Source organism: Phyllostomus hastatus, unplaced genomic scaffold (assembly GCF_019186645.2).
Source record: "Phyllostomus hastatus isolate PE091 unplaced genomic scaffold, TTU_PhHast_1.1 phas_scaffold_1066, whole genome shotgun sequence".
Taxonomy (NCBI): Eukaryota; Metazoa; Chordata; class Mammalia; order Chiroptera; family Phyllostomidae; genus Phyllostomus; species Phyllostomus hastatus.
This window is the reverse complement of record NW_025334004.1, coordinates 3,950,854-3,967,216: the sequence shown is the minus strand read 5'-3', so window position 1 is coordinate 3,967,216 and position 16,363 is coordinate 3,950,854. Positions and strand designations below refer to the sequence as shown.

At 42.7% G+C, this 16,363-nt stretch overlaps 1 long non-coding RNA gene across 1 annotated transcript; it reads right to left on the bottom strand.

The window, feature by feature from the left end:
• Positions 1–9,284: 9,284 nt before the first annotated feature.
• LOC123829097 lies at positions 9,285–14,228 on the bottom strand. The gene is made up of 4 exons (XR_006787541.1): positions 13,981–14,228; positions 13,629–13,773; positions 12,088–12,350; positions 9,285–9,336 (listed from the first exon to the last, which is right to left on the bottom strand). It is a non-coding gene; the product is annotated as an uncharacterized LOC123829097 (long non-coding RNA).
• Between the last annotated feature and the right edge of the window lie 2,135 nt (positions 14,229–16,363).

Below are 16,363 nucleotides of genomic sequence, written 5' to 3'. Positions count from 1 at the left end.
TCTTACCACTTATGACGAAGCACACAGCTCCAGCTGTACTGAACGTTCACAATTACTTCCCCTTCTTTGTTACTCACTATTTCCTAGTAGATTTTCTTTCTTTCTTTTTTTTTTTTTAATATGATTCTTTGGTGCTCTGGGTAACATCGCTGAAAGTCACTATTGTTTTGCAAATGTGAATCTGTCCGTGTGGGTGGTTTTGCAAGAATTTTACAGAAAGGGAAGTCTGGATGATGACTTGGGTTTCGCCCCGCACTTATCTTGCTAGGCCAGTAAATGTTGATCTGCCCTCTCTGCCCCTTCTACCAGCGGACGTGAGTGAGGAAGACCCCGCTGTGCTAGTCCTATTCCTGCAGCCCCCAGCACACAACACAAAAAGAAGTGAATGGGGGTAAGGCTGATGGAATGTTATCTCTGCAGCTTTACTGTGCATCTGAAGCTATTGTGAAATAAACAGTTCGCTGAAAATTGAAAAAGACATCTATAAGAAGAACGAAAGGGGGGAAGGAAGGGGGAAGAGAGAGAGGGCAATTAACAAAATCAACATCTCTTGTGAGTAAATTATAAGTCAGCAACTTTGACAGGTGGTTCTTTCTTAATATTTATCATTTTAGCCCAGTGAGTTGAGTGACTATTAAAATCACTTTACAAGTAAAGAATTGTAGCCAAAAAAAAAAGTTTAAGCAACATTGGCAACATTGGCTAGTTAATAAATAGCAGAGCCAGGAATTAAAGGTAGATATTCTTGCTCCTGAGGCCCTGGCCTTTCCAACCACCCCCACTCCTACAACTAATTACCTTCAAGTTCAATGAGACAGTAATAGGTGCTGTGGGATGGGGGGAATATTTCATGGTCAAATGATTTTAGGAAATTTGGGGTTAATTTAATTCAAATAGACCTCTTAATCCAAAAATTCTCAGAGCTCTTAGCATGCTGATATGCACTGCGAATAGCTAAGAGGTGCCTATGATATATACTTCCCCCCAAACTTTTGTCTTCTTTATAAAGTCCTTTGAAGAGGACCTATTGAATGATCACTTCTTGAATGCTGGTGTTCTGGGGAGAACAGTTTGGACATCTTTAAAGGTCATTTTTATTTTAATAACACATTCCTAAGGCCTCCAATCCTTCAAAAGGAAAAAATACAATTTTAATAATAGAATGTCAGGCCTTCTACCAGATGTGGGAGATATTTTGGACCCAAAACATACCATATAAGTGAAAGCTTCCTTTTCCTCTGAAGATATCCTTGCCATTGAACATCTCATTTTGAGTAACATTTAAACACATCTGAATATGTAAAAATACTGGGGAGAAAAAACCTTCAACACCTTTCTACCGCCGAGTTTATTTTTATTCCCCTTCCCCATGGACCTCATGTTTTAAATATTTTTGTTAACCAAATTGCTGTAACAATATGTTGACTTTATTAATTCCCAACTGTAGTGAACATGTGTGACTGTTTTTCCTACATCTTTCCCCCTCCTTCCTGGTAATGGCACTTCCAAGTTGTCTTTGGAAAAATTGCCCCTCTTCCCTCTTACGAACTATTTAGTGTGTGTAACTGTATTAGTCAGTTTCAGAAAAACAGAACCAAGGGAACAGATGAATTGCAATGTATATCGAGATCTCTATTTATGCTTAGACAGGTAGATAGACCGATAGATGTATTTTAAGGAATTGGTTTCTGTCATTGTAGAGCCTGGCAAGTCCAACACTGCAAGGCAGGCTGGTAGGCTGGAGATCCAGGGAAGAATACAGTTTGAGTCCAAAGTCCCTCTCTCTCAGGGAAGCTCTTTCGCAAGGCATTCCACTCACTGGATAAGGCCCATGCACAGTATGAAGGACAACTACATTACTCACAGCCTATTGATTTAATTGCTAATCCCAACCAAAAAATACATTCACTGAAACATCTAAACTACCACCAAATATTTGGGTCCTGAGGCCTAGCCGAGTTGACCATCACAGGAGCATGGACACCAATCCCAAGGCTTTTGTTTGCAGGCAGGTGAGAGGAAGAGGGGGACAGGGAACTCCATTTGGTTGAGGCAGCCAGCACATCACATTCAACTGGAGTAAACTTTGTGGTGTTTGCTGGAAACAGGAGGACACAATCCCTCCTCCACTGGATTTGGAGTGGGAATGTGTGAAGTATGGGACTCATGTGGTCGTGAAGAAAACTCGAGAACCTGCCAGCCCTGGAGCCCGAGGCACCCCACGCTCAGAGGAGACCTCGCTGAGAGGCAGAGCCTAACAGTGTCACCCAAGTCCCACCTTCATCGTGAAATCAAACCCTGGGCTCCCCACAGTTACCCAATTCAATCCATTCTCAGTTTTTGCTTAAGCCCGATTCTTACAACTAATAGAATCCTAACATACATCACCAGAGTTTATGATCAGCGTAAGAAATCCTCTGTTACCAAAATTAGTTGTTACAAGTTATCTATTACAGTTTCCACCTTAAGTAAGAATAATTGCCTAAAATACAGAGGGACATTACTAAAATTTTTTCTATCACTAGAGGGTGCCAGATACCACATCAGCCAAGTGAGGAAGAAAATTATGTAATTCCTGTCAATTATTAGAAATATATTTAGATTCTTTTTCAATTTTTTATTTTTATTTTCTTATTGTTGTTCAGGTACAGTTTCTGCCTTTCCCCCCAGCAGCACAAGCCCCCCTCCGTCCCCCCTCCCTCCTGTTTCCACTCCCCCCACCCTCGTTATTGTCCATGTGTCCTTTATAATTGTTCCTGCAAACCCTTTACCCTTTTCCCCTATATTTAGGTTCTTAGGAAAGGGAAGAAAAAGGAGACAGATAACCTGTGCCCCTGCTCACAGAGACATTTTCATTTCCCTGAGAACATATTTCTAACAGAGTTAAAGAAATGATGTACTGTATGCAAAGCACCGACCACATTCAAATACAAGCTACTACTTTTGCATTGCTTGCCCTAAATGAGGTGCCTTCCCAGGCCAGTTCGCTAATTTGGGGTTACAGTTTGAATGAAAGCCAAGGTAAGTAGTTTACAACCCCCTCCTGTACCATATTCTGTGTGCATGTGTTCCCGGCCCGGCGGTGCTGCACACAGCATGGGCTTGGCACCTGGCTGACCGGGGTGCAAATGTTGGCCCCTGAGATGTGGAGCAAGTTATTCAACCTCCCAACTTCTCCCATGGTTAAACGGATACACCAACCTCCCTCTTGAACAAGAACCTGAAGAAGATGACTGCTTACAGAGCACTGTTAGAATGGAGCAGCCAGGACACAGAGAGCGTTCTGAGCAGCAAGCATTTAGATAAAACCCTTCTTTATGCATAGGCCCTGGTTTTGTAATCCAGTCAGGCACTCCTCCCCTGAGTACCCTGAAAGCACAAATAGCCTAAGAATCCACACAGAAGAGTGTACCCACCCGCAGGGGTTTAAAACCCATGCATGAAATGGTAGAGACTGCTTGTCAAGAAGTGCTTGAGATTCAAAGCTTTGCTTAAAGCAATGTTTTTTAGACATCAGCCCACCTTTTGCTATTTCTGTGGTCCACTCATACTCTCATTTAACTAGTATATTAGTATGTACATATATATATATATTTAAATCAGCCTACTTTGTTTCTAACCAATGTTCTGTTTAAGATGAAATATTACACTATAACTCTAAATGGAAGATCGGCATTCCAAGATAGAAAGTATCCATAAAAATGAATACACAACCACTGAACAAAGTATTTGCCTGCATACTTCTAAACAGTGCTTCCCAAACCACCAATGCTAAAGGCACTATACTTGCTGAAAGGTTGACTTAAGGCCATAGCAGTTTGCTCTCTGTTTTAGCCTTCTTCTCTGCTCCCAGATGACCACCAGAGAAAAGACCAACAAGCCCAGGCCTCAGATCCTCCCCAGGAGACCGGAAGGGAGGTGATGTGTAAGAGCAAGAGAAGTTGTCAGAGAAGTCACTGTCTCTGATGCCCATGTAGTGCTGGAAGAGTGAGATTGGGGGTGGGGATGGCCTCTCCCATGACACCAGCCTTTCCCCACTAAAACAAGCTGTGTGACAGCTTAAGGGAGATGATGCATGGGGAAGAGGAGAGTACTCCTGCAGAGCTAGGAGGAGAATTGGAGTGGGATGTTGGAGGAAGGACGACAGGGAAGCTGGAGGCTGGTTTAGAGCACATAGTTCTTGGACAGAAGGGAGAAGTAGATGGTTTTCTGCAGAAGATGACCATGGTCAACTAACACAGAATAGTGAGAAGGACAGACACGTGGGTTTTAATCCTAGTCCAGTTAATTCCCTAGGTGGGAGAAACTTTGCATAATATTTAACCTCCCTCAGACTCAATTTTCTCACCTGGTCAACATTAGGCCCTTTCAGCAACAATGATTTGCCTGGGAATTGGCCTTGCATTTTATAATCTTATTTTATCTTATTTTTGCAATTTGCAAATGGCCTTTTCAAAGCCATGTGGCCCATCAACACCTATTATAAGTGACCATTTAGGCGGGCCTGCCCATGACTGCCAACATCAGTGCCTCTAGCTACCTGTGCTGCTCTCCTCCTTCGCCAGGTGAGAGAGTATAACATTGCCTGTGCCCCACCATCTTGGCTTCTCCCCAAAGAAAACAGAATTTCAGAAATTTTCTGGAAAGCACTAAAACGGGATCATTAGATCAGGCTCTTCATTCCCATGATTACCCAGTGTCCACTCTGATCATGTGTGGTCTGAAGGTGAAGAGACCTCTCTCTGTATAAATACATGACTTGGCCCAATGATCTCACGAATAACTAAATGCAAACTGCATTGTTCTAAACCATAATGAGAAATGCCCCCATAAAGGAAGGTGGCACAGATATACAATTTTAAAAATTGTTTTAAGTTTCTAAGCACCCCTTCTTCACATACACAATGCTTTCTAGGAAGGATCATTCTCTCTAGAAGATTCTCCTCAGTGTCACAGTGGGTACGGAGTGGCTGGATGTGACAGAATGACCTCGCATGAGACAGGGGCGGGGGACTTAGGGTGGGAGTGCAGCTATATGGGGGGAGGGGCGAGTGGTAAGAGGGGCGAGTGGTAAGGGGGGTAAGTCAAGACAGGAGCCAGGGAGGTGATATCAATATGTGATCGGGAGAAATGACTTGGGGAAAGACATGTATGATGGAATTTTTTCCCAAAGAAATGCTCTTTGTTATGCCCTGCTCGAAGGGTCTGCTCTCTGTGGACAATCACAATACACTTGGTTGGATTAGATTTCTTGTGGCAGGGGGAAAGGGGCCAGCAGAAGCATGGAGTCAGGGGACAGCAGAATCCAGAGGTCTATACACACTTAGAACAAGACCTGTCACAGCTCGAGAAAGGCCTGGCTGCTCAGAGAACATGGGCCCAATCTGGCTCGAAGAACTTGAAGTTCTTCTAGTGCATTAAATGAAGCCAAACAAAAATCAGCACAAACATCAAAATGGGTTGGCAAAAACTGTGGTGTCTTAAGTGTTTCCATTTAGCAAACTGGTGCTTTTCACACTTTAGATTTCAATGCAAAATCTCCTGTGGGGCTAGTGTCAAAATCTATATTTAAGGCCCTTTAGGGATGTCAGGCCTGGCCATTTTGACCCATGCTTCATAGCCTCTGACCTCCAGCTACAGAATCCATGGGTGGGACACACCTTTGGGACCACCAGCTCAACGCCTCCCACTCTAAACCAGACTGTTTTACCAGCCCCAAGCACCAGCCTTAGCTTGGATCCTTCCAGCACTGGCCACCCTGCCTCCCAAGGCGATTCATTCTGGCAGAACACTCTCCAGTGGTTGGATGTTCTCCCCAGGCCATTCCTTCCTGTAGTTTGACAAGCGTTTGTTCAATATCCTCTATGCAAAGGACCCCACTTATAAACAGAAGCGGAAGAGCAGGCGTTAGTGGTGAATCTCCCCTCCACCCCAGGTTGGAAGGGGCATTTTTCAATCTAAAACCTCCCCATAGTCCTTCACAAACCTGTGTCTTAAGAGTTTGTTTGTTTGTTTTTTTATCCAGGTAACAAGGATAATGAGTCAGCCTGACTCCCTAGTCATAGGAAACTAAGGGGAATTGAGACTTTTCTAGCAGCCTCCACACCAGGGAAAGACACGAGCAGGCATTCCCCGCCTCCTTCGGGCTGTGAAATCCCCTTTGGATTTCTAAATTATCCAAGAATGTATCACGATTCTTTTTAAGTGCTCTTCAAGTTTATTTTCACTTAAACCATGAAAATACGTTGGGAGGAATCATTTAAGGAGATAGAATTGTTGAGTCAAACAAAAATAAAGTTTAATTAATAATAATGATATCTAATGCTGATGCAGTGCTGGGGAAATTTGTGAGTGCTATGTGTGCCTGCTAACTCATCTAAACCTCTCACCTCCCTCAGGAAGAGGAAGCCCTGTTCCCTCTCACTTGACAGATGAGAAACACGTAGTGACTTGCCCAAAGTCACGTGGGTACTAGGTGGCAGAAGTGAATTTCTGAAGCCTGGGCTGATCCACTTCCTCTTCAAAAAAAGTTGCATCAGTGGCCTTATGATTAAGTCGTAAACTCCCTAAGTAAGGAAGTACAAATTGTTGTGTTGTTCTGTTGAACACATGCTGTCCTATTATTGATTAAAATCATATTTTTATCATTTTTCTTAATGTCAGGCTTTGTTTCCTAAGATTACAATTTCATGAGCTAAGGGACTCCTTGTTGCACTGAGTGATTCTATCGAGCAGGAAATTTTGTTCTCCTTTCTGACAATCTTGCTTATGCAGGTTGGATTGAGATAAAGACTGTGATAATTAAGATTGTGTGGTCATAACCCCACATTCTAACTCAGTGCTTCCCAGATTTTAATATGCAGAAAAATCACTGGGTGACATTATTAAAATTCATATTCTGTTTCAGTGGGTATGAAGGAGAGCATGAGATGCTGTATTCTTCACCAGCTCCCATGTGATGCTGAGGGCACCACCTGGGAAGGACACCTGTCGGCGAGGCTCACCCAGCTCAGGGACACCACCCTTCAGTCTGGTTGGACCTCATACAGATAAAAACTAGCTGACTGTACTTTGAACAGAGTGGCCAGTTGCATTATTATTCAAGGATCTCTTTTGTGGTAATTGTTAGGAAATGTAGAAAAATCAACAAATTAAATCATGTCATAACAAACACATTTTTATCCACTGTCCATTAGCCTACTATTTTCTACTACTTAGGCCCAATTTTCACACAGCAGGAACAAGCCTGCCTTGACTGCACAAATAATTTCTTCCCATCAAGAAAAAAAAAAGAAACTTAGTTCATTTGCAAACACACTGAGCTTTTATTTCCGTGAACAGAAAAAAAAAAAAACTGGCTACAAGCTTGCTGATTCTCTCAGCCAATCAGAAAAACGTGACCATAAATGTCCATGAATTCCCCCCTCAGTGAATCTCTGCTTCTTTTATTTCTGTCGTGGGGCCATGTGCCTTGCAGTTCTGTGCCACATACTCTGCCTTTTATGTCTAAATTTCCCCTCCTTAAAAAAAAAACTCAGTGGGATCTCTCTAAAAATCTATTGTCTTTTATGTTAAAAGCTGGTAACTTAGTACACATGCAGCTTTTGATGACCTTTTAATAATATCAAACACATTTAGAACACTTCATATGAGCTGGGTATTATTTTAAAGGCTTTATACATAGGATTCCATTTAATGCTCATACAAATCCTGTGAGGTAGGTCTTCTTATGCCCATTACATAGGTGCAATAACTGAGGCAGTTGAGGATCTTGCCTTAGTCATACAGTGAGCGAGTTGCAGAGCTAGGATTTGAACCAGACAATTGCTTCTTTCCTTTAACAATGTGCTACCTTCTTTCTGACCCAGCATGTATGAGCTAATTAAACATTCACTATAAGTTAGACCCTGTTACATGTTATCCCATTTGATTTCCATGCCCACATCTATGAGGAAAGAATAACTTTTCTTATTCACGTAAACAGGTACCTTGATCAAATTCCTGAGGCAAGTGAAGGAAGCTAGATCTGCCTGACTCTAAAGCCAGGGGTTTTTGCACAATATCCTTTCCTCCTGCCTTTTTAGGTGGATGAGACAGTTTTCCTGTTTTGTTGTTTTATTTCATTTTTTTTTAATAGAGTGCCGGTCTTTTTTAAAAAACCAGAGCACAGCCTAGAACACGTCATATAATCTAAGATGGGGACACTTTCTGGAAGGGTCTAAAACACCTTGCCTAACTTTCTGCCACCCTTTTCCCCATCTCACCTCTCCCACCTTCTTCCTATGATCCCATGTCTCCCACTGCCTCTACCTCTACCTGCCCATCTACCTCTGTGTGGCTCTCGTAGCACAGTCGACATCGGATGGAGTTGGGAACTGCCCCTCGCTTGCCTTCCCTGGGCATCCTCCAATGCCCTAATGTCACATTTCTCCATTTTGCTGTTCTTTCCTTGCATGCTACTCTGACCCATACCCAAAATAGAATGTTCTTTTTTTTCCATTTGTAAATATAGCAAAAGTCCATGAAGCACGATGATAAAGGATAAAGCAGTGGCCAGTTCCTTCAAGAAAAGCTGTTCATCTCTTAGCCCAGTGAGGAACACATTGCTAGCATTTATCAAGGCTGCAGCTGCACTAGGCGAGTGCTTTACCCACACACACTCTCATTGGACCCTCCCTTTACCTTTGTATTTCATATTATCCTCATCTTGCAGATTAAGAACCTTAGGTTTCGTGAATTTAAGTAACTTGCCTGAGATCAGAGACCAGTATATGAAAGAGCTGGGATAAAAGACAGGTCTCGTGGCTCCTAATTTAATCCTGTGCCAACTGACCCCACTCCCTCTTTGGTGGTGTGTCTGTGCCCTTTCCTAGGCTGACTTCCTTGTCGTCTGCTTCCACACACCCTGTCCTCGCCTTGTCATCCAAACTGCCCCTCAGGAAGGACCCTCACCTCCACTGAAACAATCCCAATCCCCCTTTCGTTAAGGCAAAATTGAAAACTCAGAGCCTTCCCTCACTTGCTTCACCCCATTGCCACCATTCTAAACTTAGAACTTTCTCAGCACTTTGGAGGAGTGAGTCTAATTTTGTATTTGCAGTCTGTGAAAATTATCTCCCTCCTTAAGAATTTGCACTTCAGCCCTGGTCAGTGTGGTTCAGTTGGTTGGAGTGTTGTCCAGCAACCAAAGGGTTGTGGGTTCGATTGCCGGTTGGGACACATGCCTGGGTTGTGAGTTCGGTCCCTGGTCTGGGTGCATGTGGAAGGCAGCTGATCCATGTTTCTCTCTCACATCGAAGTTTCTTCTCACTCCTTCCCCTCTCCTCTCCTCTCTCTCTAAAAACACAAAACAAACAAACAAACAAAACAATGAAAAAATATCCTCAGGTGAAGATTAAAAAAATTTTACACTTCAGATAAACCCCTATCAACCTGGAGTTGAGCTAGCCCTCTCTGACTTCTCTTTGTCCTGCCACCGTACTTGACTTTGGGTGGCAAGAGACAACACTGCTAATCAGAAAGCAACTTGCTTGAGAGGAAGGCATTATTTTCCACTGTCTTTGAATGGAGGCTTTGAGTTTAAGTCTGTATCCCAATAATCTTCTTAATTAAATGAATATTTATGAGTACTTACTTTGTGGTAGGGGCCGTAACGGGCCCTGAGAATAACAGTGAGAAGGACAAGCACAGTCCCTGTCTTCACAGACTTGAAAAACCAGGGGGGGCAAGACATTAAAGCAATTGTAATAGTCAGCCCCAGCCTCTCCTTGCCTCGGGAAAGGCTTCCCTTCTTCGTCCACTAGACACCACTGTTCTGGTCTCCACGCTGGTTATGCTCAGCATCCTTACTCAAGTGCGTCTCTCAGTCCTCTGTTCCCCTCACTTCTCCAAAGACGCCTAACGCTGCAAGCATCACCTTTTCCCAGATGACTTTCAGATCTCTGCCTCGTGCTCTGACTTCAGTTTACCTTTCCAGTGCACTGTTCTTGATTCCTTCTGATTTTTCACTCACCACCTCCAACTTTCATGCGTCTAAAACTGAGCTCTTTGATTTCCATCCACAGCAGAAGGTCAGAACATTGGATGCAGTGAATGAAATAAAAGGTAAAATTTCATTTTAAGTGGGAGAAGTCCACTTTGGTCTTTGGGCCCACCTGGCCCTCTTCCAATGCCCCAGACCTCTCAGTGTGCTTTGCTTCTTCTGTGTCTGCCAATCCCCTTAACTTGATTGGACACTCCTTGAAAGTAAGGTGTGTTTTCAACTATTCCAGATGGCCAGAGTCTACCCCAAAGTCTTACAGGCACTTTATACATCCATGAGCAGGTGTGTGATGAGGACACAGACACCAGAAACAACCTTTACCGTTTCTTTATGGACTTCCCCAGCATTTGATGGTGGAGTCAGGACTAGATAGCTAGCAAATTATAAGGGCAAGCACCTTTAAGTTTTTATGATGGAATAGGGTTTGGATTTTGTCCTGATTTGTGATTGTAAGACCAAAACAATTACATCTATGCTGCCCTTCCCATCTTGCAAAGTTTGGAGACACACTAAGAATAACAATAAAAATGTCATTTTCAATAATAGAAAGTCAGAGGGGAGAGAGAGAGAGAGAATGAAAATGAATACGAATCAGCCCTAGCTTGTGACCATGATATTCTTTTCTCCCTTCTTTTTAGGGTCATTGCTGCACCAGAGTTTAATTCCATCCCAAGTTGAGTAGCCCGCGTTTTAAGGGTTCTTGACAATTATTTGGCCAGACTCTCATCTCTCCTGAATGTTGGCATCTGCTCCTCGTGAACATCTCTCTTTGAAGTCTGAAAGAATCTAGGCTAGGATGAATCACAAGGCCTGGCTTCTTTAGGAGCCCAGGCTGCCAAAGCACCCTTCTGCAGAGCTTGGAAACTTGCTAGCCTCATTTTTCTCTTTTCTTTATCTCAGCTGTCACCTCCCTTCCACTGCCCCACGCACGCACACAGGTATCGTTCAGTAGAACAAGCTTAATAACAGTGGACCCTGTTCTTAAACATAAAACAACATGGCATTGATTTTTTTTCTCACTGGTGACCATCTTTATGCACATTTATTCTTTATTTCTTTGTTCTCCTGCCTCTGGTCATCCTACCTTTCCCTCCAATAAACAGAAAAGACAAAGGGCCAAGTTTGGCGTGGGTGTAGATCAGGACTGTGTGCCTGGGTCTCCTCTGGGAGATTGTCGGGGTGGGCATCCTCTAAGGACTGAACCTTCTGTCTGAAGGAGCCACTTTTCCCCTCTCTGCCTTCAAAGGCTAGCTTGAATTAAAGCGCCTTTCTCTACTGTTACCTTATTATGGAAGATGGTGGGATTCTGGGTACACACAATAGAGTGAAAAAGTAAAAACAGATTTGGTTTATTAAACAGGATAAGGGAAAAGAGGAACATTCTAGGTTATCATGGTTTGGTTTTCCCTTGGTTTATAACTCTGAAGGTATATGGTGTATGGAGACAACTTTTTCATCCTCAATTTTGCACCCAAATAGCTCACATTGCTACACACCACTTTTATATCCCTCAGTGAGGAAGCAGCAGCAAGCCAGTCTGTCCTGGCCTGGAAGTGAACCTGAAGCGTAATTCACTTCCAGGCTTTACTTTCAAAAATATTTATTGCATTTTTGACAAGTTGCTGTCTTTGCACTGACAGAAGAAAAGGAAGATTTAGGATACAGATGTGAATAGGATGTGGGTCCTGTCTCCTAGGAGAACACAGGGAGGCTACTCTATCATTTATGGGCTAACAGCACGGACTCTGAAAATCAAACCCTGCCTCCACACACATTAGTTATGTGGGCATGGAGCAGTTACTTAGTTTTTCTGGTATTTTAGCTTCCTGATCTGTATAAAGAAGGTGATGACAACAGAATGTATTTTATATGCTTGTTAGGAGGGTATCTGCAATTCAGGGCAAGGGTGTTGCAGAGGCAAAATTGTTAAGAGAGACAAGAGGATGAGGGGTCACTTCAAGCTCTGGGTATCACAGAAGGCTGTATGGAGAAGCTGCCTCTAGAGGTGAACAATGTAGCATGCATTATTGGGAGAGAAGACTCACTTTAACAAATCCCCTTCTGGGCGTGGTCCCTAGGCTCACTGGCGGTAAGGAGGGCGAGCTGGCAGGCCAGTGCGCAGACTGGGCGTGGCCATTTCTTCTCTCCTTTGTGGTTGGGTCCAACAGAACAGAACCTGTCTCTCGCCCATCACTTGCTGACAGGTCAGAGCAGGCATGACGGAGGCTCTCCCAGTGTCCAAGGAAACAGGACTATGCAAGATTCGTGCAGTTACTGCAGATGTGTTGACAGGTTTTCTCAGCTTCAGCTACTTATGTGAAAAGAAGAGCAGGGGCTTTTTAAAACTATTTTAAAAAAATTCAATCCATGAAAGTATTACTTCATTAAATGTCAACTATGCAGGAATGAAGTTTCTCCTTTGGGATCCATAGGAATAATTTTTCTGTTTATCCAAAGGAATCTGGGGACCTAGGCAACAATCTGTAAACCCAAGTGAAGCACCTGAAACAAGGGAAACATACTCCACAAACACTGGCATCATAAGGTCTAATAATATTTAATAAGAGAAAGAATTATTCAATTTTCAAGCCTCAACTTTAACCAAGTGCCTGGACATTTATATTTTACTTTATTTCATAAAGTCTTTTAAGCCATTCTGGTCAACATTTTTTACTATCATGGTCTTTTTAGTTATAAATTCACAATTTCAAATGTCAATAGAATACAATTGTGTTAATTTGAAATTACAATCAATCTCAATACTTAACATATGTTTTTAAATAACACAATATGTCACTAAATTATTTCTCATTATATTTAAGATTATTTACACATATGTTAGCCATTTTCAAATCACTGAAGAGGAAGTCTATTTTAGCTATAGAATGACAAAAAAACTGAGAGTCAAAAAAACTTGAATTAGATCAGTACAATGGAAGAAATATTTAAATGTGGTTAATTTTCTTTCCACTTTTCACGGCTCTGAAAATGAGCCACTATATTGACCTCAACCTCATCAGCCTCTTTGTTTGAGACTGAATACTACCCTCCCATCTTTGCCCTGGCATTTTGATAACACTGTTATATATTAACATATTAATTACATTTTATCATTTGCCCATTATATAATTAATAGAATTATTTATTAATAAAATTCATAATAATAATCTGTGATAGAGTTCCACTCTGGAAAGGATGTAGGATTCATTGGCTGGGTCATTCTGCCCCAGCTGCATGCTTAGGTGGTGCCACAGCTTTTGGCAACAATTACCTGGAGAACCTTTAGGAGCTAGATAAGGCCTCTGCCACAAACATCGATTCTAAATTAAACTCATTGAATTGCAGCTGTACAGCACTGTGGTGTAACACCGTAGCAATAGGATTGCAGTATTAGCAGTATACACTAACACTACACCAAACATCGTCCACATCCAAGGGGAGAAGACAGGCTTTCACTGCCCAAGCGGTTTAGTATCTCTCTGTTTATGTCCTTGCTTTTACCCTAGAATATTTATGGAAAGCCTACTGTGTGCCAGCCACTGGTTTATGTCCTAGAGATGCAGGAATGAAAAAAGAAAACTCCTACCTTTATGAAGCTTACAATCCAGGGGGAAGGCAGGCCAGGCCCATGTTTTACAGAGTCCAGAACCCACACGTTTGTTTTCTAATGGTTCCATTCTCTTCCTTTCCATGCTGCTGTCTATGTTCTCCCTGCCTTTCCATTTGAGATTCTTGACATATTGTTACCAAACAAAGTGGGATGCCAAGCACAGGCATAACACAAAGATTGATGGGGAAGGAAAAAGATCTATGTTAAAAGGTTGCCTAATTTGGGGCAATGGGGACTCCCTGGCTCCAGGCCAATCTCTTCCACAAAACAGAGAACCCAGCCACCCTCAGAGCCAGAGTCAGTATCCAGGCACCCCACTCATTCTTACCTGTCTTTCTGTGGCCCAAGGCTAGTATGTGAATGGGTCTCTGGTTTCAGGTTCTCTCTGCCAGGAGTGCACACTTGTGGGGCTGGCATCGCTATTGCCTTCCCTCAGCTTCTTTCCCTTCCTGCAGCCTGGAGCCACTTCTAGACCACTGCAGCCAGTTGTGCAGGGGGGTTCCTTTCACCAGACCCTCAGCACCTGAGGCTGCTGACACTATGAGGGCTGGCAAGGACTCCAGCCCAAGCATCTGTGTGTTGATCTCAGAGCAAGTGAAGAGGCACAGTCCAGGACCTGTGTGGCAGGAAGCCACGGCATCTCACGGGCCACCACTTGTGAGGCACGGGGCCCCGGGGTGCTGCACACGGGGACCTCCCTCGGGCGCAAGTCAGCTCCTGACCAGGCAAGCGAGGCGCAGTGGAAGGAAAAGAGCACGAGTGCTCTGGCACCCTGATCTGGTGAGTGAGGGCAAGGAAAAAAGGGAGTGAGTCTTCACACGCCCTCCGTTTAAAAGTCTGGCCCCAAAATCCAATGAGCAGCAGAAGTGTCCGAATTCCCAGCTCATCGGGCCAGCGTCCATCATGCTCACCAGACTGCACAGCGTCTCGGTCCCTTCTCCTGCCGCCATGATAACCTCCATGGTACCTGTGTTGTGACCTGTTCAGTCGTGCATACTCTGTGCAAGCTACTTCCTGCTGTGTCACGAGCAAGCTCCTTTGTTCATCCCTGTCAGGGGCATGGAAATCTATCACGTACCACATGCCGTTTCAATTCTACACCTTGGGCGCTTCCTGACCCACCTTCGGGGTCCCTTCCCTTTACCCAGTGGTCTGGCCCCATCCCTCTGTAACCGTACCATAGTTCTGGGAAACTAAGAATGACAGGAAATTTCTTTAATGTTTAATTTGTAACAAGAAAAGCACAAGCAGGTGATATTATCAGTTTCCTTTTCCAAAAAAATCACAGTACTTTTGTCCTTCTAAATTGACTTCTCTTCACAGGGCCAGCACCTCACTGAGGCACAGGTGCTGATGTCCAGGAGTTTTATTCTGCCTCTGATTCACCACTTTCTTTTTTTATAAATCTTCTTCCTAAACCTTAAAATACCCGGGTGTTCAAAGATTTGGAAAATGTAGAGGCAATGCCATTGCTTGCTTTTGCTTGAGTTGTCCTTTTTTTTAAATTGGTGACTTAAAACACTGTTTCACTTTGACTTCACTTGGTGACTTAATGTGCAACTAATACAATCTGTAAAAATCGTTAAGTACATGAGCACTAATTACATGGTAGAAAATACACTGAACAATTTGCATTATGTTATTTAATGGCCAAAATCACCTTATCATTTCCCCCACATTAAAGATGCAATTTTGAGAGGTGAAGTAAAGTGCTCAGGGCCACAAAGCCGGCACGTCGCTGATCTGGGGTTTGCAACCGGCTCAGCTAACTTCAAGACTGATGTTTATGCCAATGATTTTTAACCTTCTTCATCACATGGCACACACAAACTAATAATTATAATTTTGCAGTGCAACAACAAATATGATTTTTGCCAACCTAACCAAAAATAAGTATCATTTTGATCCATTCCTATCAGATAGCTATTATTGTGTTAACTGTTGTTATTTTGTTATTTGACAATCTAATGGAAAAGAGGTCAGTGCCCTTGAGAAAATAGTCAGGTATTGCATGGTTAAAAATTCTGCAACACACCAGTTGAGAACTGCTGCTCTGGACCCTCTACGCTTTGTCCCAGAAAGATGCCTTGCTCCTGCCTCTCACTGAGGATATTATTTAAAAGAGGGGCCACATTCCATGTATTTTTGACCCTACAACAACAGACCATTTGTCAAATCCCCTAAAATGCTTCCTAAATAGAAAGAAAGATTTATTTTACCAAACAAATGGAGTCTTAAGTGAGCTATGCAAAGGTCAATAGTCAGGTAGAATTAACAAAAATATTTTTATTAACTTAATAACCATCTGGGTACCAGAGGAATTCATTTTGAAAAAGATCACTAACATTTAGTAAATTACATACTATGGCAATTTCTTTTCTCATATATTCAAATTACTTGGGTAGGGCTTTAGCGTCAGTCTCACTTTTAATACGTAAAACATCCAATTTGAAGTGCAGATTCTTTGGACATCTATTTTTGGACAAAATGCCAAGAACATTTTTCTATTTGCTGTTGGTTTCCTAAATAAGGGCCTTGAGAGACTGTTTTCTTTAGTAAAGAGTCAAGCCACATGAAGAATCACTTTAGTCAGGCTATATTTACAGTTCATCTCAATGCCTGGTTTAGTCTTAATTTTAACATAGAACAAAAAAAGCTCTAAAAGTATGTTAATGTAAATATGAAAAACAAACAGGTAATTATGCATGCAT